The 27,878-nt window shown below is 39.2% G+C and overlaps 1 pseudogene; it reads right to left on the bottom strand.

The window, feature by feature from the left end:
- Positions 1-366: 366 nt before the first annotated feature.
- LOC132692372 (ferritin light chain pseudogene) lies at positions 367-1,042 on the bottom strand (annotated as a pseudogene).
- Positions 1,043-27,878: the final 26,836 nt, after the last annotated feature.

The raw sequence follows: 27,878 nt of genomic DNA, 5'->3' as shown, positions 1-27,878 counted from the left end.
CAGTTTCTGTGCATTGATTTTATATCCTGCAACTTTGCTGAATTCATGGATTAGTTCTGGTAGTTTTTGGATGGAATCTTTTGGGTTTTCCATATAGACTATCACATCATCTGCGAAGAATGAAAGTTTGACCTCCTCCTGGACAATTTGGATGCCTTTTATTTCTTTGTGTTGTGTGATGGCTGAGGCTAAGACTTCCAATACTATGTTGAATAACAGTGGTGAGAGTGGACATCCCTGTCTTGTCCCTGACCTTAGGGGGAAAGCTGTCAGTTTTTCCCCACTGAGGATAATGACATTGGGTCTTTTTTTTTTTTTTTTTTTTCTGCAAAAAACTTCATTGTTTTCATTTGGTTCACGGCTTGGGAGAGGGCTCTAGGTTGGCTAAAAAGCTGCCTAGTGGCTGCAAGGAGAGACTCAGGCACAAGCCCTGACATCTGGGGGGAATGCCAGAGGGACCCTCTCAAAGGCTGCTGGGCTCCAGAGACTTCTAGTCGTGCTTGAGGGTGAGTCTTTCGAAGAGTTACTCGCCCAGGTCGGCCTGGGGGCTGGACAGCCTGCGGAGATTAGTCAGATGGTCGCCCATCTTCTTAATGAGTTTCACCTCCTCATCTAGAAAGTGATTCTCCAGGAAGCCACAGAGATGGGGGTCAGTGCGGGCAGAACCCAGGGCATGCAGATCCAAAAGGCCCTGGTTCAAGTTCTTCTCCAGAAGCAGGGCGGCTTCCATGGCGTCCAGGGTTTTACCCCACTCATCTTGGGACGGCTTCTGCACGTCCAGGAAGAGGGCGCGGCCCCTGAGCTGGTTTTGCATCTTCAAGAGGCGCTCTGCGCCCTCCCGCTTCTCCTCAGCCAACTCTCGGAAGAAGTGGCCCACGCCCTCCAGAGCCACATCGTCACGGTCGAAATAGAAGCCCAGAGAGAGGTTGGTGTAGGAGGCCCGCAGATGCATGTTGACCAGGCGGTTGAAGGCGGCCTCTACCTCGGTGGAATAATTCTGACGAATCTGGGAGCTCATGGTTGGTTGGTAATGAGGAGCTAAGTCTCCTCATTACCCACTGAGGTAATGAGAGTCTTCATATATGGCTTTTATGATCTCGAGGTATCATCCTTCTATCCCTACTTTCTTAAGAGTTTTTATCAAGAAAGATGCTGCATTTTGTCAAATGCTTTCTCTGCATCTATTGAGAGGATCATGTGGTTCTTGTCCTTTCTTCTATTGATGTGATGAATCACACTGATTGTTTTGCGGATATTGAACCAGCCCTGTATCCCAGGTATAAATCCCACTTGGTCCTGGTGAATAATCTTTTTTAATGTGTTGTTGGATCCAGTTGGCTAGTATCTTGTTGAAGATTTTTTGCATCCATGTTCATCAGGGAAGTTGGTCTATAGATGGTATAAAAACTCTTAATTTCGGGGCGCCTGGGTGGCTCAGTCGGTTAAGCGGCCAACTTCAGCTCAGGTCATGATCTCACAGTACATGAGTTCGAGCCCTGTGTTGGGCTCTGTACTCATAGCTCAGAGCCTGGAGCCTGTTTCAGATTCTGTGTCTCCTTCTCTCTGATCCTCCCCTGTTCATGCTCTGTCTCTCTCTGTCTCAAAAATAAATAAACGTTAAAAAAAAAAACCTCTTAATTTCATATTAGATTGGGGCGTGAATGGGTTAAAAATATTATTTTTATTTGTTGATTTTTTTCTTTTGTCTTCATTTCCTGATAACAGCCTTGTGAAATAACTTCAAAATTTTATTTCCTACTACAATTCAGATGTACAGGGTAAAAAACAGAAGTTGTTTTTTTGTTTTCCTCTTACACTGGACCTTTTATTCAGTGGAAATATGACATTCTAGTCAATCCTGATATTCTGGGATTCTGTGATTTGTTTGTTCCAAATAAGAATTCATTGCTATGTAATAAATCATCATAAGGCTGTACCATAATGCATTTGTTACCCCCACTGATGTATATTGAAGTCTCGCCAATTTCCCACCAATAAAACAACACTGTAGGGCACAACACAATTGTGTGTTTGTTTGGGATTTTTTTTTTAAGATTTTACTTTTAAGTAATCTCCACATCCACCATGGAGCTTGAACTGACAACTCCGAGATCAAGAGTCACATGCTTTTCCAACTGAGCTAGAGAGGCACTCAACCACAATTTTTTTTAACCTAAAATTAATCTGCCCTCCCTCTTCTTTAGTGGGAAAGAAAATTATTAAATATCCAATCCAGGATAAGCTTTGTCTAAATGATCCATTCAGATTCATTAAGCCCGTATGAAGAGTCTCTGGAGTGAGTCAGATAGCAAAACAGAGTCTTATGCAAGGTAAGGTAATCATGGGGGTGATATCTCACTCACCACCTTTGCCGTATTCTGTTCATTAGAAGCAATTAAGAAATCCCATCCACAGTCAAGGGTAGATCATTAACAAAAAAGCGTGCATATGAGGAAGAGGGGATAACGGGGTGTTTGCCACCTTAGAGTTTATCTGACATAGTTGGAAACAAAGAAAGTTAAAAAGAAAGATAATATACTTAGAAGAAAAAATGATAAATTCAAGGCACAAATTCAGGTGGCTGGAGTAAGTAAATCCAAACATAACAGAAACCATGGCATGGATGAATTAAATTCAAATGATATAAGACAGAATGGGTAAACTAAAGACACGTTAGATGCCATTTATAAGAGATATATCCAAAATAAAATGATGCAAGAAGGTTAAAAATTGTGACATTGGTGGGGGGTGGGGGGGGTGCGCCTGGGTGGCTCAGTCAGTTAAGAGTCTAACTCTTGACTTTGGCTCAAGTCATGATCTGTGGGTTCCTGGGTTCAGCCCCATGGCGGGTTTCACGCTGACAATGCAGAGCCTGCTTGGGATTCTGTCTCTCTCCCTTTTCTCTCTGCCCTCCCCTGCTTGTGATCTCTCACTCTATCTCTCAAATAAATAAGTAAACTTAAAAAATATATGTTGACATCAGAAAATATACAGCATTACAACAATATACTAACAATACTGGTATAAGGGAAAAGTGAATTCAAGGTAAAAAGCAAAGAAGGTAATGTGAAATATCTCATATTGATAAAAGTATAAAACGCAAGGAAGATATACTAGTTTTGAGCCTTTATGAACCAAACACAATTCAAAACACAGAAATCAGGCCAGTTTCACTAACGTCAATGCAATAAAATTAAAAGAAAATAACAGTCATTAAGAAATCCAAACACGTAGGGGCGCCTGGGTGGCTCAGTCGGTTAAGCGTCTGACTTCAGCTCAGGTCATGATCTCACAGTTTGTGGGTTCGAGCCCCATGTAGGGCTCTGTGCTGACAGTGCAGAGCCTGGAGCCTGCTTCGGATTCTGTGTCTCCCTCTCTCTCTGCCCCTCCCCTGCTCATGCTCGGCCTCTCTCTGTCTCAAAAATAAATAAAAACATTAAAAAAAAACCAAATTATTAAAAAAAAAAAGAAATCCAAACATGTTGAAATTAAGAAATACTGTATTAAATGTATATACAGCCTTTAACCTGTAACCTAACTTTAAAAATGTTTTAATATGAAAAAGATTGGGATGCCTGGGTGGCTCAATCAGTTAAGCATTTGACTCTGGCTCAGGTCATGATCTCACAGTCTGTGAGTTTGAGCCCCAGGTCGAACCCTGCGTCGGGCTCTGTGCTGACAGCTCAGAGTCTGGAGCCTGCTTCAGTTTCTGTGTCTCCCTCCCTGCCCTTCCCTTGCTCGTGTTCAGTCTCCCTCTCTCTCAAAAATAGATAAACATTTAAAAAATGTTTTAATGTGAAAAAGATCATTTTAGAAAAGACAACACACCATAGAGACTATCTTTTTAGACCCCTGCTCCCCCTGTGCAAGCTACAATTATTTCTCTCCCCCACCCCCATCTGCTAGGAGGAATACATCTGTAATTCTAGGGTCCCCTCCTCCACACTTTCTTTTACATTTCAAGGAACAATGCTAGATATATTTAGCTGTTAACCTATTTAATTCTCACACTAACCTGATGAGAGAAATCCAGCTTAGAGTGTGAAGTAACTTGCTGAGTACAAGTTGATGAAAACTTCAGCAAAGGCATCTAATTTGTCCAATGTCTCATCCTTTTACAGCCAGGATTTCAAACGTGAATGTGTAGAAACCTGTGCCCTCTTATGTGTGCAACATTGCAGTTTTGTATTCAGAGTTGTTTTCCCTAGCTTGGATCCTTATGGAAAAGTTTATCAAGATGCTCTAGTGGCGTCTGGGTGGCTCAGTTGGTTGAGCCTCCATCTCTTGATTTCAGCTCAGGCCATGATCTCATGGTTTGTGGGATAGAGCCCCACGTCAGGCTCCATGCTGACAGCGTGGAACCGACTTGGGATTCTCTCTCCCTCTCTCTCTGCCCTTCCCCTGTAGACCCACACTCTCTCTTCCTCAAAATAAATAAATAAACTTAAAAAAAAGATCATCTATATACCAGTACATACCCCTTAAGTATATTCAACCAGTAAGAATTGATTTATAATATCTCAATCCTATTTTTTTTTCTGTCCTGAATAGTGTTAGAAAGAGCATCACTTTTTGGCAGGCTTTAAACTTGAGAAAGTATTAAATTGGCCAGAGCTGGCAAAGTAAAAATATGCCCTGCTATGTGTCAGTCTAGGAGGACAGATACAGATAAAGTTAGCACAAATTTAACGAGGAATAATAATGTTCCCCCCAGAGACATGGTGCAGTGGTAAAGCATCAAAACAGCCCCCTATGTTGAGTGACTTGATGCTTGAAATCATAGACTAGAAACTTTGCTGTTTGAAATAACATCAAGAAGAATGAAATATCCCACTCTTTCTCAGAGAATCTAAGGCCCACAGAAGCAAAACTGATTTGCATTCCAGGTGTGGAACTTCAGAGAAGAGGTTTCAAGACAATATTCCACCCTTACTTCAACTTTGCAATTTTCTTTTTTTTTTTTTAAAAATTTTTTTTTAACGTTTATTTATTTTTGAGACAGAGAGAGACAGAGCCTGAACGGGGGAGGGTCAGAGAGAGAGAGACACAGAATCTGAAACAGGCTCCAGGCTCTGAGCAGTCAGCACAGAGCCCGACACAGGGCTCGAACTCACATACCGCAAGATCGTGACCTGAGCCAAAGTCGGACGCTTAACCGACTGAGCCACCCAGGCACCCCGAACTTTGCAATTTTCAAAGAAACAGGTGCCTGTTCAATTTTGCAATCCAGATCTGACCTTGCCTCCTTTATATACGACCTTGCTTTGCTTTGATCCTATCAAAACACTACTTCATTTAAATTTCGCCTAAATGTCACTCTTCCCCCAAATCCTATAACTCATCTTCTCCTTTGTTTAGTGGGACATCCCATAGTTTCTCCAGGTGCAGTGTCTCTCATTGCAACAAATGAGTGAATCTCACTTTGTTTGACTACAGGTTTGTCCCAGATGGTCTTTGGCTGATTGGGCCAGAACAATTACTACCACGGATGGCTAAGACCCTCCTGCTATGACTCGGACCTCCATTCAGTAAGAACATGCACATCTGAGACCATTTGAGTTACCCCTGCTCGAGGGCTCTCTGTCCTTGATTGCATGGATTTTGTGCTATATCTGGACTTTTATGATCTCTGTGGCTCTTCAGGGTCATGCTGATTTCTTGAGTAAGTAGGCAGGGCAACTTATCCTTGGGATTAGGGTCCAAAACTCTATAATACTTTTATTTTTGACCAGCTGTCAACCAACTTCTAATGGGTTGCCTACTAATGAATTTGCACTGCTCGCTGACATAACTTCACAGAGGATGGTTGGGAGTTGTAGTGGCTACTCTGAAGAATTTTGACATAAATTATATTTTTCATTTTGGAGATGCCTTAGAATGAAAAGGGGAAAGAACCTCTTGTAAGGGGATTGTCTACCTTTTCTTTTTTCTTTGTTTGTTTTTTTCTTTCTTTGTTTCTTTACTTTCCTTTCTTTCTTTCTTTCTTTCTTTCTTTCTTTCTTTCTTTCTTTCTTTCCCAAGCTAGGGAGAGGGGCAGAGTGAGGGAGAGAGAGAGAATCTCAATCTCCATGCTCAGCATGGAGCCCAACACAGTGCTCCACTCTGGGATCATGACCTGAGCCAAAATCAAGAAGCTTAACCAAATGAGCCACCCAGGTACCCTGGGACTGTCTATCTTATCTGTCTAAAAGAGATTTCTTTTAAAGAAGACTCCCTCCTTCCATAAACATCCTTCATTTCCATTCTTATTCTTTGACTTGATAAAATTGCCAAGAGCCCAAGTTACTGTTTAAACCAGTTGTTAATGACTCGTGTGTGTGTGTGTGTGTGTGTGTGTGTGTGTGTTGAAATGAGTTTTTCTAAATCTAAACTTTTTTCTCACCTTGCAACAGAAAGATTACTAGCCTTTCTCCAATGATAATTTTGTATTTGTCTAAAGCTTGTTCCCACTCACTTTTTCCCCCTTCTGTCCTCTCCCTCTTCCCCTCACTTGAGAAATTTTAAAGGTGGATTGACTAGAAAAAAAATCATTCTGTTGCCATCTATGCAGTTTAGGAATACCTAGTCCATGTAAATAATCAAACATCTCTAAAAGAAAGAAAAAGTAAACTGTGTTTTATGGTATAAAATTAATGCTAACACTATATTTTAACTTTTATAGGACTAAAATTAAAATTCTCATGCTTTAATTTATATAAATTTTTATATTGACCTTATAAGTTAAGTAAGTTATCCTTTCTAATAATTGTTTAAGATTAAAAATATAAAATGGTTTTTATTTAAAAAAATTTTTTAAAGATTTTTTTTTTATTTAAATTCAAGTTAGTTAACATATGGTGTAGTCGTGGTTTCAGGAGTAGAATTTAGTGATTCATCACTTGCCTATAACACCCAGTGTGCATCCCAAAAAGTGCTCTCCTTAATGCCCATGATCCATTTAACTCATCCCCCCCCCACCTCCCCTCCAGCAACCCTCAGTTTATTCTCTATATTTAAGAGTCTTTTATGGTTGCCTCCCACTCTCTTTTCATCTTATTTTTCTTTCTCTTCCCCTATGTTCATTTGTTGTGTTTCTTAAATTCCACATATGAGTGAAATCATATGATACTTGTCTTTCTCTGACTTACTTCGCTTAGCATAATACACTCTAGTTCCATCCACATTGTTGCAAATGGCAAGATTTCATTCTTTTTCATTGCCACGTAGTATTCCATTGTGTATATATACCACACCTTCTTTATCCATTCATCAGTCGATGGACATTTGGGCTCTTTCCATAATTTGGCTATTGTTGATAGCGCTGCTATAAATATTGGGGTGTATGTGCCCTAAAGATTTTTTTTTTTTAATTTTTAAGTAATCTCTATTTACAATATGAGGCTCAAACTCAAAGATCAAGAGTCACATATTCCACCAAATGAGCTAGCCAGGCATTCCTGGGTTTGTTTTATCAGCTTAAAATTTGTAAAGATTATCTAAAATGTGTGCTCAAAAATTAGGTAGATATTTCTTAGTTTACTGTCTTCTAGCCTTCTCTATGTCGGGACAAAACAAAAGTTGGCTACTTTGGTTAAAGGTAGTAATGTGTGGGGTGCCTGGGTGGCTCAGTTGGTTAAGTGTCTGACTTTGGCTCAGGTCATAATCTCACGACTCGTAGGTTTGAGCCCTGCATCAGGCTCTGTGCTGAATGCTTGCTCAGAACCTGGAGCTTTGTGCTAAATGCTTGCTCAGAGCCTGGAGCCTGCCTCAGATTCTCTCTCTGCCCCTCCTCTGCTCATGCTCTGTCTCACTCTGTCTCTCAAAAATAGATAAATGTAAAACAAAAAAAATAGTAATGTGTGGGGCTAGGGAAAAGAGCTGGTTAAATGTTCAACTCTTGATTTTGGCTCAGTTCATGACCTCAGGGCTAGTGGGATCCAGCCCCACTAACTCAGCACAGAGCCCCACACAGGGTTCAAAGTCACGAACCCTGACCTCATGACCTGAACTGAAGTTGAACGCCTAACACACCAAGCCACTCAGGTGCCCCTGTTTTTAATTTTTTGAGAAACCTCCATATTGTTCTGCTGCAGCAGTTTACATTGCCACCCACAGTGCACAAGTGTTCCCTCTTCTCCACATTCTCACCAATACTTGTTATTTCTTGTCTTTTCTCTCTCTTTTTTCCTTTTTATTTTTAAGTAAGCTCTGTGGCCAATGTGGGGTTTGAACTCACGACATGGAGATCAAGAGTCACATACTCCAATGACTGCGCCAGCCAGGTGCCCCCATTTAAAAAAAATTAGTGCTTCAACAGCAACTTTTTTAAAATTTAATTTTTATTTATTTTAATTTATTTTTTTAAGTGATCTCTACACCGAATGTGGGGTTTGAATTCATGACCCCAAGATCAAGTCTCACATGCTCTACTGACTGAGCCAGCCAGGCGCTCCTCTTGTCTTTTTGATAATGGTCATTCTAACAGGTGTGAGGTGATATCTTATTGTAATTTTGATATACATTTCTCTGATGATTAGTGACATTGAGCATCCTTTCATGTGTCTGTTGGCCATCTATGTGTCTTCCTTGGCAAAATGTCTATTCTGATCCTCTGCACATTTTTTAATCAGATTTCTTTTTTTTTTTTTTTTTTTGGCTATTGAGTTATATGACTTCTTTATATATTTTGAATATTAACCCCTTATCAGATAGATGATTTGCAAATATTTTCTCCCATTCAGCAGGTCACCATTTCATTTTGCTCATGGCTTTGTTTGCTGTGCAGAAGCTTTTCAGTTTAATGTAGTTGTACTTGTTTATTTTTTCTTTTGTTGCCTTTGATTTTGGTGTGAGATCCAAAAATCATTGCCAAGGCCAATTTCAAGGAGTTTACTGCCTATGTTTTCTTTTTTTTCCTAGACATTTTATGGTTTTAGATTGTATATTCATGCCTTTAATCCAATTTGAGTTAATTTTTGTGTAGGATGGAAGATAGTAGGCTAGTAAAATTGTTCACAGTGGTTTCTTATGAGCTTTTTTTAAAATTTTAAATTAAAAAAATTTTAATGCTTATTTTTGAGAAACAGAGCTTGAACGGGGGAGGGGCAAAGTGAGGGAGACACAGAATCTGTGAGGGAGACACAGGCTTTGAGCTGTTGGCACAGAGCCTGACATGGGGCTTGAACCCCTGAACCAGGAGATCATGACCTGAGTCGAAGTTGGACACTTAACCGACTGGGCCACTCAGGTGCCCCTCTTATGAGCCTTTGTATTTGGTAAGTTACATTTCCATTTTCATTTGTCTCAAAATATTTTTTGATTCCTCCTTTTAGTTCTTAATAAAAGTTCTTTTATTTTTTAAAGTAATTTCTAACCCAGTGTGGGGCTTGAACTCACAACCCTAAGAACAAGAGTTGAGTATTCCACTGATTGAGCCAGCCAGGCAGCCCATAAATAGGCCTTTTTTACAGGGATACTGGGGATGTGTTTCAGTCTGCTGTCTGTGTAATACCCTACGGGTGGCATCCTGTCAAGAACTGTCTTTGATTATTATAGTCCTGTGGGATCCAGGAATGCATGCGCTGTCCCCAACCACAGCCACCAGAGCTAGGTGATCAAGGAACATCCCCGTTGGAGTGCATGTGCCTGCCAGTTTTCACAGGTGCCTGGAAGAGCACACGGCTGGGGCATGACCACAAGCACTATCAAGATAGAGAGAGAGCATAAAAATGGTGCCTGTCAGCACGTAAGTCCCCAGAGAGAGTCCCAACAGAATTCTGCCCCTCTGCCAGATGCTTTAAGATTAGCAAATGAATCTCCTTCACATACAGTCTAGGTGCTTTTCACACTACTGCTTTACTGTTTATCCTTGGGTCAGGTGAGTTTGTGCACAAACCCTGTAAGAGAAGTATCTCAGTTCCATATATTTGAGTCTCCTGGATATGAGCCCTGTTGGTTTTCAAAGCCAGACATATTGGGGATTTTTCTCTCTATTGCAGGTTTCAAGGTTTGGGGTGCCTGACGTAGGACATAAACTCCGAATCTCCAGGTTTGTGAGATCCGTCCCTACTGTGGGGGTTGAGGCTTTTGGCAAGACTGCCTCTCTTACTCGCTCTCAATGTGGCCTTTTTACTATCTGTTGTAAAGAAGCTATTTAGCTAGTTTTCAAGTCCTTTTCAGGGGGAATTATTTCATACGTATCTGTAGACTTCGTGTGTCTATGGAAGAAGTGAGTTCAGGAACTTCCTGTGATGCCATCTTGCTACAATTTCTTTACTACAAATTGTTACATGGATGATAATCTTTCTATTTTTCTTTTTTTTTTCCAATCTTTTTTTTTTTTTAATTATAGTTGACACACAATGTTAAAACATGAGTTTCAGGTGTACAACATAGTGATTGGACAAGTCTATATACTATACTATGCTTACGACAAGTAAAGCTACCATCTGTCACCATATACAACACATTGTAATACTATTGACTGTATTCCCTATGCTCTCTTCATTCAGTAACCGGAAGCCTGTATCTCCCACTCCTCTTCACCCATTTTGCACATTTCCCCACCCTCTTTCTCTCTGGCAACCATTAGTTTGTTCTCTGTATTTGTAAGCTGTTTCTGCCTTTTTTGTTTGTTCATTTTGTTTTTTAGATTCCACATCTGAGTGAAATCATATGGTATTTGCCTTTTTCTATCTTACTTATATCATGCAGCATAATACCCTCTAGGTCCATCCATGTTATTGCAAATAGCAAGGTCTCATTCTTTAAAACAAAACAAAACAAAACAAAACAAAACAAAACAAAACAAAACAAAAACAAGTAACCACCGCACACATTTTGTTTTTGTATGTGGGAAACAAATTTAGTCACTAAAAATTTTTTGAAAATTTCATTCTTTTAATGGCTGAGCAATATTTCATTGTGTATATACACACATCTATCAGCAGACACTAGGTTGCTTCCATATCTTGGCTATTGTAAGCAAAGCTTCAATAAATATGGATATATTGTTTAAAACATTATTTTTATTATTATTATTATTATTATTATTATTATTTGGATATATTCATTTTTAAAAAAGAGTCAAACTAGAATTTGGATTTTCTTTTCGGAAAATGACCAAGTTAATATGTGCATAGATATCAGATGTTCTTTTTAATCACCAAAATACCCTACTAATTCTTTGGACTTCTGGAATCCTCTTGAATGATTTTGACCAAAAATACTTTACTTTTAAATTAAGTTCCTGGGCGCGTGGGTAGCTCAGTTGTTAAGCGTCCGACTTCAGCTCAGGTCATGATCTCACGGTACTTGAGTTCGAGTCCTGCATCAGGCTCTGTGCTGACAGCTCAGAGCCTGGATCCTGCCACAGATTCTGTGTCTCCCTCTCTCTGCCCCTTCCCCAGTCATACTCTGTTTCTCTCTCTCACTCTCAAAAATAAATAAACAGTAAAAAATTTTTTTAACAATAAAAAAAATAAATTCCTAGCACTCGCTGTTCTTTATTGCTGTGGCTTTTAAGTATTTATAATAAGTATATCTTGAGTTTTAGGAATTATGACTTCTGTTCATATAGTGCCACCTCTGATAATTCTTCTTGATCTTTTCTTTACCGTATTAAACTGTATTTTCAGAATAGTAAAAATACTGGGGAACCTGCATGACTAAGTGGGTTAAGCATCCAACTATTGATTTTGGCTCAGGTCATGATCTCATGATCTCATCACGGTCGAGAGATTGAGCCCCAAGTCAGGCTCCGAGTTGGGCACAGAGTCTTAAGATTCTCTCTTCCTCTCCCTCTGCCTACCCCCCCCCCCCCACCAAAGGAATAGTAAAAATATTAAGATGTCTTTTGTGCTTAAAATATTTTGAGGGTTCTTGGAATGTCCATCAGGTAACACAAAAATTTGCTCCTTCACCTTACAAAAAGGAAGACAAACTGGAAATAATTTAGTTTGTTTTGTATTCTTGAAAATTTCCTTAAACCATGTGAAAGCTTTTTCCTGCACAAATAGCAAAGACTAATATTAATAATAATACAAACAAAAAACAAGAAAAAAGGGAAAAATCCATACTCTTTATATTTTTTATCCTTGTATGCTACCAATATTTTCTTTTTTTTTTTAACTGGAATTTTCTTTTTTCTGAGTTAAATTTAAATCCCAGTTAGTTAGGGGCACCTGGGTGGCTCAGTTGGTTAAGTGTCCAACTCTTGATTCCCGCTCAGGTCATGACCTCACGATTGGTAGATTCGAGCCCCGTGTCAGGCTCTGTGCTGGCAGTGCAGAGCCTGCTTGAGATTCTCTCTGCCTCTCTTTCTGCCCGTCCCTGCTCTCTTTCTCTCTCAAAATAAATAAAAAATTTAAAAAAAAATGAAAAATAAAATAAATTCTAGTTAGTTAACATACAGTGTAATATTACTTTCAGGCATATTATATAATGGTTCAACACTTCCCTACAACACCCCAGTGCTCATGACAACAAGTGCACTCCTTACTCCCCATCACCTGTTTAACCCCTCTACCCTCTCTCCCCCTGGTAACCATCAGTTTGTTCTCTATGGTTAATAGTCTATTTCTTGGTTTACCTCTCTTTTTGCCCCCTTTGCTCATTTGTTTTGTTTCTTAAATGCCACATATGAGTGAAGTCATATGGTATTTGTCTTTTCTCTGAATGATTTATTTCACTTAGCATTTTACTCTCTAGCTCCATCCATGTTGTTGCAATGACAAGACTTTATTCTTTTCTTTGGCTGAATAATATTCGATTATATATATATGTATATATATATATATATATATATATATATATATATATATACACACATATATATATTCCATATACTCTCAGTTTTCTATAATGTGTACATATTATTTTTATTTTTTAAGCTTATTTATTTATGTTATTTTGAGAGAGGGACAGAGAGAGAACGCGAGCAAGTAAGTGCAAGTGGGGGAGGGGCAGAGAGAGACAAGAAAAGAGAGAATCCCAAGCAGGCTCCACACTGTCAGCCTGGGGCCCAACACCTGGCTGGAACTAATGAACTGTGACATCATGACCTGAACTGAAATCAAGAGTCAGACGCTTAACCAACTGAGCCACCCAGGCTTTATTTATTTAAAAAAAATTTTTAATGTTTATTCTTTTTTTTTTTTTTATTTGAGAGAGAGAGAGACAGAGAGAGACAGAGACAGAGCGTGACTGGGGGAGGGGCAGAGAGAGAGGGGACATAGAATCCGAAGTAGGCTCCAGGCTCTGAGCTGTCAGCGCAGAGTCCGATGTGGGGCTTGAACTTGTGAACCTCCAGGGCATGACCTGAGCTGAAGTCAGACGCTTAACTGACTGAGCCACCCAGGCGCCCCTGTATTACCTTTTCAATTAGAAAGTTAAAGAGACTATGAGTCAAACACATATTTCATTTAAATTGCTTTGTCTGAGTCTGTCTCGGTACGCCAACAGTTGGGAGACACCCAGTAAGAAAATGAGAGTTAATAGGGATAATTTTTGGACTGTGGAGGAATGACAGGAGCAAGGAAGCCCTGTGGGAATTTGCAGTTGTAAAGAGGACTCTGGGCTGTGGAAGGTAGAGGATGTTAGGAAAAACTCTTGGGAAACTTAATTTTTGACAGGCAAATGAATAAGAAAAAACTGCTTTGGAAATACCACAGAGCAAGTGAATGATACAGTGCGTCTGGCATGCGAGGGAAGACAAGAAGAATGTCTGGAAGTTGGTGTGTAGGATAACTTACCCTGCTCTTTTACTGGGTGTGCTCACAGGGATGGCTAGGTTTTTCTTTATGAAGTGAAGAGTGAGCATTTTGGACTGGAATGTCAACAGATGATTTTGCCTTTACAGAAATCAGATTTCCACTTTTTTTTTTTTTTTTTAAGTAGGCTCTATGCCCAACGTGGGGCTTAATCTCACAACCCCAAGGTCAAGAGTCACATGCTCCACTGACTGAGCCACCCAGGAGCCCCTCAAATTTCCACTTTTATTTTGAATTTAGAAGAGTGATGTGCTTAACATCACTGAAGTCTCTGGGGCTTTTTAATGTATAATTTTTTATTCTAAAGGAAGCCTTTTGATCTCAGATAGTGGTATAACGTAGAGAAAAAGGGAGAGAAGCATGCATAAAAAAACATTAACACACATATGTATGTGTTTCTCTCCTCTAGCATAGAGGTAACTCCAGTCAACTTAGCAGCTGTGACACACATTCCTTAAAAGAAACCACTGATTCAATACTTGGAAATATGAACTGTATTAATAAGAATTATATATTTTTGGTGTTCAAGTTTCTTCTTCATTTAGCTGAGTTAACCACATTAATATTTGATAACAGTAGACTTCAGGAGATAAAAAAAGAACCATATGAGGGGGCTCAGGGCTTGCCACCCCAAAATATGCCACTTTGGCATGTGGATTATTTTGAGCTGAAGACAATCAAGGCCCAGCAGGCTCAGGAAGAACTTTTTTTCTTTAATGTTTATTTATTTTTGAGAGAGAGAGAGAGAGAGAGAGAGAGAAAGTGAGAGAGTGAGCAAGGGGTAGGAGCAGAGAGAGAGAGAGAGACTCCTATGCAGCCTCTGCACTGTCAGCACAGAACCCAAGATGGGGCTCAAACTCATGAACCATGAGATCATGACCTGAGCCAAAATCAAGGCGCCCTTCTGCCTAAAATAATTTAGATAAGCGGCCTCTGAAAGAGCTCTTCAGCTGCCTCCGTTTTGATCTCAAACTTTCTGGTTGTGTTATCAAAAACTAATCTCCATGCTTCAGAGCCGAAATATAATGCAAAGACAGTAAACAAACAAATAAAATTTTAAAAAGGAGAGTAAAGAAGTGCCTGGGTGGCTCAGTTGGTTGAGCTTCCGACTCTTGATTTCAGCTCAGGTCATGATCCCAAGGGTAGTGAGATCAAGCCCAGCATATGGCTCCACACTGAGCATAGGGCCTGCTTGGGAGTCTCTCTCTCCCTCTCTCTCTTTCTCTCTCTCTCTCCCTCTGCTCCTCCCCCGGCTTGTGCTTTCTCTTTGTCTCTCAAAATAAAATAAGGTAAAATAAAATAAAACAACACAAAATAAAATAAAATGAAACAAAATAAAATAAAAAGGAACAAACTGCTGATACATGTAACAACCTGGGGATAGAATTCCAGAGAATTATGTTGAGTGAAAAAAATCAATCCCAAGAGGTTACAGACAATGTGATTCTTTTATATAATATTTTGAAATGACAAAATTTTAGAAAAGGAATGCTGCTTAGCAGTCCAGGGGTTAGGGTAGAAGGTGAGTAAATTATAAGAGAGTTGCACAAGGTCCTGGAACTGTTTATAGAGTCTGGACTATGGTTATGGGTACATGAACTTGCATATGTGGTAAAATTGTATAATGTGCACAAAGTAAAATTGGGGAAATGTGAATAAGATCTTTGGATTACATTAATGTCAATTTCCTGGTTGTGATTTATACTAGTTTTACAAAATGTTACCACTGGGGGAAACCAGGTAAAATGAGAGAACATACAGAACATGAGATCTCTCTCTGTTATTTCTTACAACTGCATGTGAATCTACAATTATCTCAATTAAAAATTCAAGTGAAGAAGAAAATTTGGTGGAATTGTTATCACAATTCTCCTTGTACAAAGCTTTTTGAAATTGGTTATTAAACTAAAAAAATCTACTATTTCTTATATGGCAAACAAATTTATGTTGTATAATCAACCTCTTAGCTTTTAATTCTTTATGTGATGTTAGATGTTCAATCAGTCATCTGAGCTCAGAGCTGTGATTATAGGAAAACTTACAAAATAATCCTAGAACATTCTCTGCCAAAAAGATTAAGAAGTCAGTGAAGAAACTATTCCAGTATAAGTAAAGGAGGGTGTAATTTTTAAAAATTAAAACCTATATTTTTTTCCTGATCAATTTAGATGTTTGCTTCTAGAGACTAATAGCCTGGCAGTTAGTAACCACTGTGAAATTCAGATCATATACTGCACTGAGTAAGTAAAAGTGACACTGATTTTTTTTAAGTTATCAAAATGAGATAGTGTTTGAAGTTATGAGTATACTTCATCTATATATGAGGTCACTCAGAGTTTGTAGTAAGAAAAGGACCAAGGACAAAATCTTGGAGAATAACACAGTTTAAACAGAGGAGTAGATCAGAATATCTTTTTTTTTTTTTTTTTTTTTTTCAGAGAGAGAGTAAGGGAGAGAGAGAGAGAAAGAGAGAGAGATTGAATCTTAAGTAGGCTCCATGCTTAGGGCAGAGCTCAAGGCTAGGCTTGACCCCACGACCCTGGGATCATTACCTGAGCCAAAATCAAGAGTTGCTTGCTTAACCACGTGAGCCACCTGGGCACTCCAGGATTTTTTTCTTTTTTAAGTTGGCTCCATGCCCAACATGTGACTCCAACTCAAGACCTAGATCAAGACCTAGAGATCAAGAGTAGCATGTTCTGCAGATTGAGCCAATCAGATGTCCCAAGGACTTTCTTTATAAATTTCTGTTTGTCTGGATGTTTAGTAAAACTGTATCTATAAATTATTTGTGCACTTTAATATTACTTTATAAACAAGAATATAGGACAAAATGAAATAATGAAACCTCACAAGTGGTGGACAGTATAAGGACATGGTTACTAGATCTGTTAGATTGTTAGATGACTCTGTGCTAGGCCTATCGTGCTGCTTGCCACACAACAGGCCACAATGAACTGTTTGCTAACTGAATAGCATTTGGCAACTTCCTAAGAGGACAGAGGCAGCCTTGTTCCCTGCCATGGCCCATGTGGAGGTATGCTGTCTTCCTGGAGTATCTTGCAGAAAAGTGATATATGGTCTACAGTCTCATCAGACTTGACAGTCACTATCTGCTTTTACTCTATGTGGAGAAGGTCATCCATCCCTTGCCGAAGAAACCTAGGATGTGTATCTTGAAGTGTTGGACCAAAAGATGAAGTACGTAGGAATACAAACAGCATTATCACCAGTGTTTTCAATAGAAGGTTGGCAATGGGAAAGAAGAAGAATGATACGGCATGCAGAGACTTAGGTGCATAGAATTAATCATATCTTTGGATAATGAAAACTGGTATCTTGCCTAGGGATAGAGCATATCCCTAAAGGACTGAAGAACACGAATTTTCCTAGAAATTTGCCTAACCGATCAAGAGGGCTTTAAGTGAAATATTGAAGGACAGGGGTAAAAATCCAGATAATGTTAAATCTATATATGACAGAAGGTACCTAAATTAACATTAAATAACAATGAACAGAAATCCAAAGTCTTTTTTTTTTAATTTTTAAAAAATGTTTTATTTATTCTTGAGAGAGAGAGAGAGACAGAGCATGAGTGAGGGAGGGGCACGGCCAGAGAGGTACACAGAATCTGAAGCAGACTCCAGGCTCTGAGCTGTCAGCACAGAGCCTGACATGGGGCTCAAACTCATGAGCCATGAGATCGTGACCTGAGCCAAAGTCAGATGCTTAACCAACTGAGCCACCCAGGCACCCCAGAAGTCCAAAGTCTTAAAGTTATCAAAATGAGATGGTGTCTGAAGCTATGAGTGAGATGACATCACTCTATCCTCTTCTTGGGTACTTCTTGCAAATTACAATTGCTTAGCTGGTTATTGTGGTTTCGGGTTTGATGTCTTCCATAATCAATGAGGCAAAGCTCAGAATACAGAGATTGGAACGAAGGGGGCTGGCAAACTTCCCAAAAAGGGCCCTCAGGGTGGAAGTACTTAAGTATGACTGCCCTAGACCAAGGTCTATTCTCAGGCTTATAGGTATAGATTATGCCACTGGTACAATCAAACACATAAGATGCCATTGTAAAAACCCAAACACCAAGTTATTAATTTATTAATATAACATTTTAGGAACAAGAAAAGGCTTCTTTTCCAGTGGCCTGAACATTTATGACTACCATAAAAGATAACACCTTCCCCATATAACTATCCTTGGTAACTAGGAGGCTGAATTATTAAGCAAAGTGTGATTGATCCAGAATAGGTCCAAGAAAAAGGTAAACATTAATCTTGAGGTAGGCAGGAAGAGGTAAAGTCTGATTAATTATTTGTAACCTTACAAAAGAGAACTTCTTGCCTGATAAAAATAACTATATTCACTAAGTTAGGAATTTCTGGCCAGAGGGCACTAGCTTATCACCACCACGTTATTTTTATAGTGTATCTATTCAGTAGATTATTAAGCAGCCATTACAAGTTTAGCTATGGAGATTATACAACATAGGAAACATGGCATGAAGAAAGTAGGAAATGCAATTATATATTATACTCTAATTTCACTGTTTAAAAGCAAACAACATAAAAGGGAAAACTGACATAAATTAAACGTGTCAAAATGCTCTGAATGGTTGTACCAGGAGGGTAGTCTTATGAGTAATCTGTATTTATTTCCATTGCTTTTCAAATTGAAGAAGTTTTTGTAATGACTTAAAAAAAATACAGCTAGATTGTGTATAATGGCTACTGCATTTCTCTTCCCAAGTCTCCCAAGAGTCTGCGTGGAGTCACTACATAATCATCCAGCCTCATGGCACTTTTTTTCCCCTTCTGACAGAACTGGTTATTGTACTACATTAGTGAAGTGATATAGCATTCGATGTATCTTTGCTCTTGATCATGGTTGTTTGGATTACACAGTAACAGAAATCTACACAGATTTGTTCATGTAAAACATGAATCTAGGGGGGACCAGGAGCACTGCGTATAACCCAAGGGAGGAAGTTCAGCTGAGGACAGAAGTCAGTAACTGCTTTGTCATCAAGGACCAAGGCAGATACCATCTACAGCTTGTCAAGACCATGTGGCCTCTGGTCCCTGGTTCTTTCAACATGTCTGCTTCATTCTCTCTCTCCCCTTTCACACTCAAATCCATGTTCTCATCTTCTCTGATCTATATGGCGCAAAAAAACTGCTCAGTCTTATAATCAAATTTCCCCCTAGTTCCAGCCCTCTGGCCAACCTCTCAGAGACCCAGTATTCCAATTTTCAATCCCAGGAGGGAAAATCCAATAGATCAGCTTGGGTCAGGTATCCACCCAGGACTTGGCTACAGCAATGGAAGTGGGGTCATGTAAATTTGGCTGCATACGGGCCACCCTTGGTATGGGGGAGAGTTCAGAGAAGGGAGCCATGGCTTGGCAAACAACTCATAAGGTATTTACTACCTGAGTTTCTCATAACTCCTGAGGATCCAGATGGAAAAACAGGAGTTGGTTGGATAGATGAGGAGGTAGATTGTAACTGGTTAAATGACCATACCCAGAGAAGATAATAAACCAGTGACGTCCTGCCAGAAGTTTCTGGAGAGAGTGACTTTCAGATCTTATAAGTAGATCTCCAGTAGCATCCAGTAAGTCTCTGTGGGGGCTCTGTCCTGATCAGCACTTTTTATTAAAGTCTTGGCTTCTCTGGGCCTAGTGAATTTGTGCTTCCACTTTCCCTAACATCCTAAGTCCTCTCTATTTCCACCCCATCTACACTCTCAGCTAATGACAGACATCTTAACTGGCTGAGAAAAAAGAAAGATTTAGAACTAATTATATGTTTATCACCAAACCTATCTACTGACCTACATTTGGCTCATAATTTTCTTTTCCTCTTATACATCAGATGAACTGTCTCTTCTCCATATTGTGCATCAGATCCCATTTCCTCTCATTTACTTAAGAACTTGCCTTCTGACAACACAAAGAAATGGAAAGGTATTCCATGCTCATGGATTAAAACAACAAATATTGTCAAAATGTCTATACTTCCCAAACCAATCTACAGATTTAATTCAATCCCTATCAAAATACCAAAGCATTTTTCACAGAACTAAAACTAACAATCTTAAAATTTGTGTAGAACCACAAAAGACCCAAAAAGATGGCCAAAGCTATCTTGAAAAAGAAAAGCATAGCTGGAGGTACCACAATTCCTGACTTCAAGTTCAAGTACAAAGCTGTAGTAATCAAAACAGCATGGTAATGGAACAAAAACAGACACATAGATCAATGGAACAGAATGGAAAACCCAGAAATAAACCTACAAGTGTATGGTCAATTAATCTTTGACAAAGCAGTAAAGAATAGGCAATGGGAAAAAGTCTTTTCAACAAATGGTGTTGGGAAAACTGGACAGCTACATGCAAACGAATGAAGCTGGACCACTTTCTGACACCATACACAAAAATAAGTTCAAAATGGATTAAAAACCCAAATGTGAGACATAAAACCAGGGAAGTCCTAGAAGAGAACACAACCAGCAATGCCTCTGACATTGGCCATAGCAAAATTTTCTAGGTATGTCTCCTGAGTCAAGGGAAATAAAAGTAAAAATAAACTTTTGGGACTCCAGTAAAATAAAACAAAAAGCTTCTGCACAGTGAAGGAAACAATCAACAAAACTAAAAGACAACCTACTGAATGGGAGAAGATATTTGCAAATGACATATCAGATAAAAGGTTAGTATCCAAAATATACAAAGAACTGATAGCTGTTCAACACCCAAAAAACATGGCAGAAAAAATGAACAGACATTTCTCTAAAGAAGACATCCAGATGGCCAACAGACACATGAAAAGATGCTCAACATCACTCATCATCAGAAAATGCAAATCAAAACTACAATGAGATATAACCTCACACCTGTCAGAATGGCTAAAATCAAAAACATAAGAAAAAACAAGTGTTGGTGAGGATGTGGAAAAAAGGAACTCTTGTGCAGTTTGGTGGGAATGCAAACTGGTGCAATCTCTGTAGCAAACAGTATGGAGGTTCCTCAAAGAATTAAAAATAGAACTACCCTACAATCCAGCAATTGCACTGCTGGGTATTTACCCCAAAATACAAAAACACTAATTCAAAGGGATAAATGCACTCCCCTGTTTATAGCAGCATTATTTACAATAGCCAAATAATGGAAGCAGCCCGAATGTCCATCAATAGATGGATGAATAAAGAAGATGTGGTACACACACTCACACACACACACACACACACACACACACACTAGAATATTAGTCAGCCATAAAAAGAATGAAATCTTGACATTTGCGATAGCATGGATGGAGTTGAGAGTATAATGCTAAGTAAAATAAAATAAGTCATTCAGAGAAGGACAAATACCATATAATTTCACTCATACATGGAATTTAGAAAAAAAAAAAAACTAGCAAAGGGGAAAAAAAAGAGAGAGGGAGGAAAACCAAGAAACACTCTTAACTATAGAGAACAAAGTGATGGTTACCAAAGGGGAGGTGGGGGGGGGGGCATGGGTGAAATAGGAGATGGGGATTAAGGAGTTCCAATGAGCACTGGGTGAGGTATGGAATTGTTGACTCACTATACTGCACACCTGAAGCTAACACAACACTGTATGTTAACTACACTGGAATAATAATAATAAAAAGAACTTGCCTTCTGCAATTTTCTCCCCACTTCTACCCCACATCACCAGTTTTTGTCTTTCTACTAGATCATTACCATCATCGTACAGTCATGGTGCAATACTAAAGAAAAATATCAGCCCCCACACATAGAGCTATATGTCACCTAGACTGACAGTTAGCTATAAAGTATCAGCAGACCAAAAAATTCTTTGTTCTAGTCCTTTTGAACAAATGTTATATCTGCTTTGAGGAATGTTTTAGTAACTTTACAAATAGCTTTCCAAATTTGTTAAACTTTGGTCAACTCAATAGAATATTATGCAATGTACTTGCTCCACCGGGGTCTTCCAAGATTTGAGTCTAGTTATTCATCTATAAGCAATGCAATGAGTCTTGAAGAAAATCAGCATTCCTCTGCAAAGCAACCATTTCAGGATAGGTCATTACAAGTTCTTTAGGCAAGAGGAGAGGCTAATCTCCAGACAGTAGATAGACCAGATTCCTGTTGCTGCTTCGCAAATAACCACAAGTTTAGAGGCTTAAAACAACACAAATTTATTATCTTACAGTTCTGGAGGTCTCATTGGGCTAAATTAAGGTATCAGCAGGACCGCATTCCTTCTAGAGGCATCAGGGGAGAATTTCTTTCCTTGCCTTTTCCAGCCTCTAGAGGCCACATGCATTCCTGGGCACATGCCTCTTCACCCTCCTTCCTTCCTTCATCCCCAAAGCCAGCAATATATCATCTTCAAATCTCTCTGACTTTGGCCCTCCTACCTCCCTCTTATAAGGACTCTTGTGATTACATTGCACCCTCCCAGATTGTCCAGGATAATTTCTCCATCCCAAGAGTCTCAAACACATGTCAACAATCCCTTTGCTATGTGAGGTAACATATTCACAGGTTTGGGGGATTAGGATATGGACATCTGTGGGGGCTATTATGCTTCCTACCACATTAGAGGAAAATCTGGTTTTTTTGCTGGCAAGGAAGCCTCCACAATATTTCGGGGTTCAAGGTCTTCAGTTTCAATTAAATTTGTCCAAATGTCCCCATCTAATGTTCAGTTCCATTCTTTCCTGACCAATACTTTAACATAAGATAACGTAAATTAATTCAATTTTCTTGGTAATTCATCCATCTTCATGGTCAGATTTTGGATTGTTGTTTTCCCCCCCAGAAATCTTGACCCTGTAGCTTTTTCAAGTAAGGATTATTTTTTTTCCCCCAGGGAAGGTAAGAAACTTTCTGGTTTCTTACCCAGATCTTGAACTGGGAATTTCAAACCTTGAGTTTATCATTTTCCTTCTCTAAGTTCCCCAGTATAATTTGATATAGCCAACCCACTACACAGTCCTTGTAGCCTTTATTCCCACTACGTTATCCTGTTTCAGCAATTTCTTAGTCATCCAAGGTGATAATAAATCAGCCATTTGCCACTATATGCTGTGAACTAAAAATGCTATTTTTACTGGCAATGGGGTCCTTTAAATCTAGTGGGATCTGAGAATCAATTCTGGTCCCTAAAATGCTGTGCCTCTTGGAAACCATTTCTGTTACTAATAACTAAATGTAGTGAGGAGAGCAAAGCCATTGCAAGTATTCTGGCACAAAGAGATTTAATATAGGAACTGCAGGTTAGGTGAATGCAGCAAAAGCTGGAAGTGTGAAGGTCTGGGAGCCGCAGTCAAAGGATTAGAGAACATTCACTTGACGGATTGAAGCATTGGAGCAGATGAAGAAACCAGAATTCATGGAGAAATATAAGATGCCAGAACTTGTAGAGTACTCTAAGAAGCTGCCATTTATGGCCCCTTGACTACAAAGCAAGAGTTTGCACAGAAGTCTGAGAAGGCACTGTGTTTTGCTGCCATAAGTGCAAAGCACATGCTCGTGGTGAGATCTGAGAAGCTGGAAACTGCCAGTTTCCTGGGAGAAGAGAAGTCTGTGAAGCTGCCACAGCCTCCTGAGAATGAAAGCTTCTTTTCTCTGCCTTTCCTATCTACTGTGAGTACCTCTCGCTGGCAAACTTTAACTCAGAACCATAGAGGGCAGGGGATTCTGGAAAATGTTTCTAGCTTCTTTGCAAAGCAGAGATGGTACAAGCGGGTGGTAGTAATGCAAAGTTGACAACCTACAATTCAGCATAGTTACAATACTTTGAATTTTTAGAAATAAACTGGCAACTTAAACTGGCGTAAATTATAAAGGGAATTTATTAAGTCATGTGACTACGTCTAGAGGTAGAGATAACTGTAGGGGGAAATTGAGCTGGTAGCTCAAAGAATGTCACCAAGACCTGGTATCCCATCCCCTGAGTCTTGACAACTCTTTATTGCTCTTTGATTCCTATCTTCATGGGCATCTTTTTGTTGCATAATGGATGTCAGTGGTTCCCTCAGCTACATGGTTCTCGGTTTATGAATGAGCAGGGGGTAGGAGAGTATTTCTTCACTCAAACATCAAAAAGAAGTTCCTCAATGTAATTGGATGACTTAGGCTCTGTCCCCTCCCCAAACCAAACAATGTGACCAAGGGTGATGGTCACCCTTGGTCCTAGTAGCCAACTCCAGAAAGGAAAACTGATGTCAGGGGGCTCCAACCTCAAATGTCTACTGCAGGAGCCAAAACATGGAGGACACGAACCAGTTAAACAGAATAAACCCCTCCTACTGTGGCCAGAGGGACTTTTCATTATGTGTCACTACTTTTAAAGTGTGAATTTTGAGCAACTGTACTGTGTCTGAGCACCTGAAAACTCTCAGCCTTGGTGTAAGGAAATGATTATTCTCCTGCAGCGTGTATGGAATAAGGAATATTGAATAACTCAGAGCCACTACAACAAAGGAAAAGGTTCCAAAGAGCCCCAAGACAAAATGCATGTTCTTAAACTTTTTTTAAACAGGTTTTCAATAGTTCTTAGTTGAACCTTAATCTGAAAACCCCAATTTTTCTGATTATGTTCTTTTTCACTAAGTATTCTCTTGAACTGTAGCTTCTACAAAATAGGACAATTTTAAAATTAGCAGCTAAAACAACTGTAAAAGTATGTTATGAAGCAAAACCTGATCCTATTTGGCTTCAGCCTTGGTCCCTGGGAAAAAAAAAGAAGTCTGGAGAATCCAAGACTCCAGAACTCAGTTCAAGTCAAAATACTGTACTTATTGAGGCATCTGGTGGGCTCAGTCAGAATATGTGACTCTTGATCTCAAGGTAATGAGTTCAAGCCCCATGTTGGGTGTAGAGATTACTTAAAAAGAAAAAAAAAGAGTTAAAAAAATATTGTACTTATTGTAATGCCTGAGGCAGGATTATGAAAAGGCTCTGGATAAAACCTAACTGCAGCACTTAACCAAAATTTTATTCTAGAGTTGCAGAATGAGGAAGAAAAAGAATGAAAAAAGTACTGAACTTAATGAAAATGTTGGTCTTATTCTCTATTGCAAATGTTATCAGTAGTATTAATCTAATTCTTATTTTATTTTTAATGATCTCTTGTCATTAAAGCATGTTTTTCTTTCTTTTGATTTTTAAATTTTATTTTAAATCCAGTATAGTTAACACACAGTGTTAGTTTTAGGTATACAGCACAGTGATTCAACAATTTTATACATTATTCGGTGCTCATCAAGATTAGTGTACTCTTAGTCCTCTTCACCTATATCACCTAGCTCCCTAACCATCTCCTTTCTGGTAACCATCACTTTGTTCTCTATAGTTAAGTCTGGTTTTTAATTTGTCTTTTTTCCCTTTGTTCATTTTTTTCACATATTCCACATGAGTGAAATCATGTGGTATTTTTCTTTCTCTTATTTAGCTTAGCATCATAGTCCCCAGCTCTATCCATGTTGCAAATGACAAGATTTCATCCTTTTTTATGACTAATATTCCAGTGTGTGTGTGTGTATGTACCACATCTTCTTTATCCATTCATCTGTTGATGGACACTTGGTCTGCTTCCTTATTTTGGCTATTGTAAATAATGCTGCAATAAACATGGGGGTGCCTTTATCTTTTCAAATTAGTTTTTTTCATAATCTTTGGGTAAATAGCTGTAGAATTACTGGATCATATGGTAAATAGAATTATTTGCTTTTTGAAGAACCTCCATACTGTTTCCCACAGGGGCTGCACTACTTTGCATTTCCACCAACAGTGCACAAGGATTCCTTTTTCTCCACATCCTCACCATAACTGGTTGTTTCTTACATTTCATTGATTGATTTATATTTTAGAGAGAGAGCATACAAAGCGGGGAGAAGGGCAGAGACAGAGAATCTTAAGCAGGCTCCATGCTCAGCGTGGAGCTTGACATGGGGCTTGATTCCATGACCCTGTGATCATGACCTGAGGTGAAATCAAGAGTCAGACGTTCAAGTGACTGAGCCACCCAGATACCCCTCTTATGTTTTTCAGTTTAGCCATTCTGACAGGTGTGAGATGGTGTCTGTGTGGTTTTGATTTGCATTTCCCTGATAAGTGATGTTGAGAATCTTTTTCTTTTAAAGAAAATAAAGTCATATGACCACATAGAAATAACTCCCTATTTGTAGATTTGCCTCTTGTCAGAAGAAATCAATCATGAAAGGCCTCATGACAGTGGCCTTCTAATTCATCTTCCTGATACCCTACCTCAGTCCACTGTCCATACATCTGGAATAATCTGGATTATTCTGGCCACTTAACATTTAAGTCAGGTCATATCCTTCCCTGGCTCAAAACCTCCCATAGTTTCTTGTCACATTTAAAATAAAAGTAAAATGCTAACCGCAGCTTACAAGGCCCTGGGTAACCTTGTTCCTGGATACTTTGTAGGTATGATCTATTACACTTTCTCTCCTTCACTCTATTCAGCTACACTGGCCTCTATCATTCATTGAAAGTGTCAAGCACACTCCTGTCTTTGCCTTGTACAGTCTTCCCTATGTTTATGGCTCTTTTACTTGAGAGTTCTACTCAAAACTTACCTCCTTTAAGTCTTCTCAGAGTAACCTACCTGAAATAGTACATACTCTATCTCTGGCACCTTACTCATTATCTTCCTTCCAATCACTACCTATTGTATATTAGTCTGTTGTTTCTTTCTCCTACTAGAATGTCAGCTCCGTGAGATCAAAGTCTTTGCTGTTTTGGTCAGTTATATTCTCAGCACCAGAAATATAACTGTTTCATGTGTTGCATGGTTGAATGTGAATAAAACTAGGAATAACATCACTATTTATGTTTTTTTAAATGTTTATTTATTCATAGTTTATTCATAGAGAGAGAGAGAGAGAGAGAGAGAGCGAGCAGGGGAGGGACAGGGAGAGTGCACAAGAGAGAGTTCCAAGCAGGCTCCGCGTTGTCAGTACAGAGGCAGTTGTGGGGCTCGATTTCACAAACTGTAAGATCAAGACCTAACCCAAAATCAAGAGTTGGACGTTCAAACGACTGAGCCACCCAGGCGCCTCTCTGCTATTTATGTTCTAAGAAGCATTTAGATGAATCAAGACATATTTTGGAAGTAGGAGTTGGTAATTGATTGGATGTGAGTGGTTTGGGAGGTGACACCAACTACTCCCTGATATTTGCCAGGAGCACAGAGGTGGGTGGAGATGTCATTTAACGACAAGACGAAGACTAAAGAAGCTGATTTGTAGGGAAGGTGGAGTTCAGTTTTGGACATCTAAAGCTTGAGATACCTGTGGAATATCCCAGTGGAGACATTATGTAGGCAGCTGAATATGTAGACCTGGGGTGAGATGTTTAAATTTCCTTATTGTTTGAATCCTTTTTGATCTAGGTTTTTTCCAATTGAGTCTGAGGGCACCCTATTGACCCTTCTGTGGTTAAGCATAACTCAAGATCCCACAACTGATTTGCTGAAAATCTGAAAATTCACAGTGGTGGAGCCTCTATTTTCTCTAAGTGAAGGGAGAGCTTCCTGACAACCAGGACTGATGATAAATGAGAATGTTCAGTTTGGGCAATTGGTTACTTCACCTAAAATCACAAGATTATTCTTCAACCAAATGCTTGGATCTTACCGAGGGTGTTCTGCAAGTGAGTAAATGTTTAACATGGTTGTAAAGAGGCTCAAGTACGTGTACCTTGTTTAGGAAATAGGTTCTTCCTGTTTTTTTTTCTGGACAGTTTATTCTAGGTTGCTGAATGGAATGCACGTTCCACTTAAAATAAAAATATGAGCATAGGATTTGCTCACGCCATTTGTATTGTATTTAGCAGATTAAAACTGTGACTCCTCTATGTGTATTTTGTTCTGGATAAAAGTGATTCCGGTTTTATTTATTTATTTTGAGAGACAGAAAGAGAATAAGATGGGGATGGGAAAAGAGAGAGAGAGAGAGAGAGAGACGGAGACTCAAGCAGGCTCTGAGCTGTCAGCACAGAGCCTGACGTGGGGCTTGAACTCACAAACCATGAGATCATGATCTGAGCTGAAGTCAGATGCCCAACCTACTGAGCCACCCAGGCACCCCAT

The sequence above is a fragment of the Panthera onca genome, chromosome B1 (genome assembly GCF_046562875.1).
Source record: "Panthera onca isolate mPanOnc1 chromosome B1, mPanOnc1 haplotype 2, whole genome shotgun sequence".
NCBI lineage: Eukaryota > Metazoa > Chordata > Mammalia > Carnivora > Felidae > Panthera > Panthera onca.
Note: the sequence above shows the minus strand (reverse complement) of the source record. Positions and strands in the feature narration are given on the sequence as shown.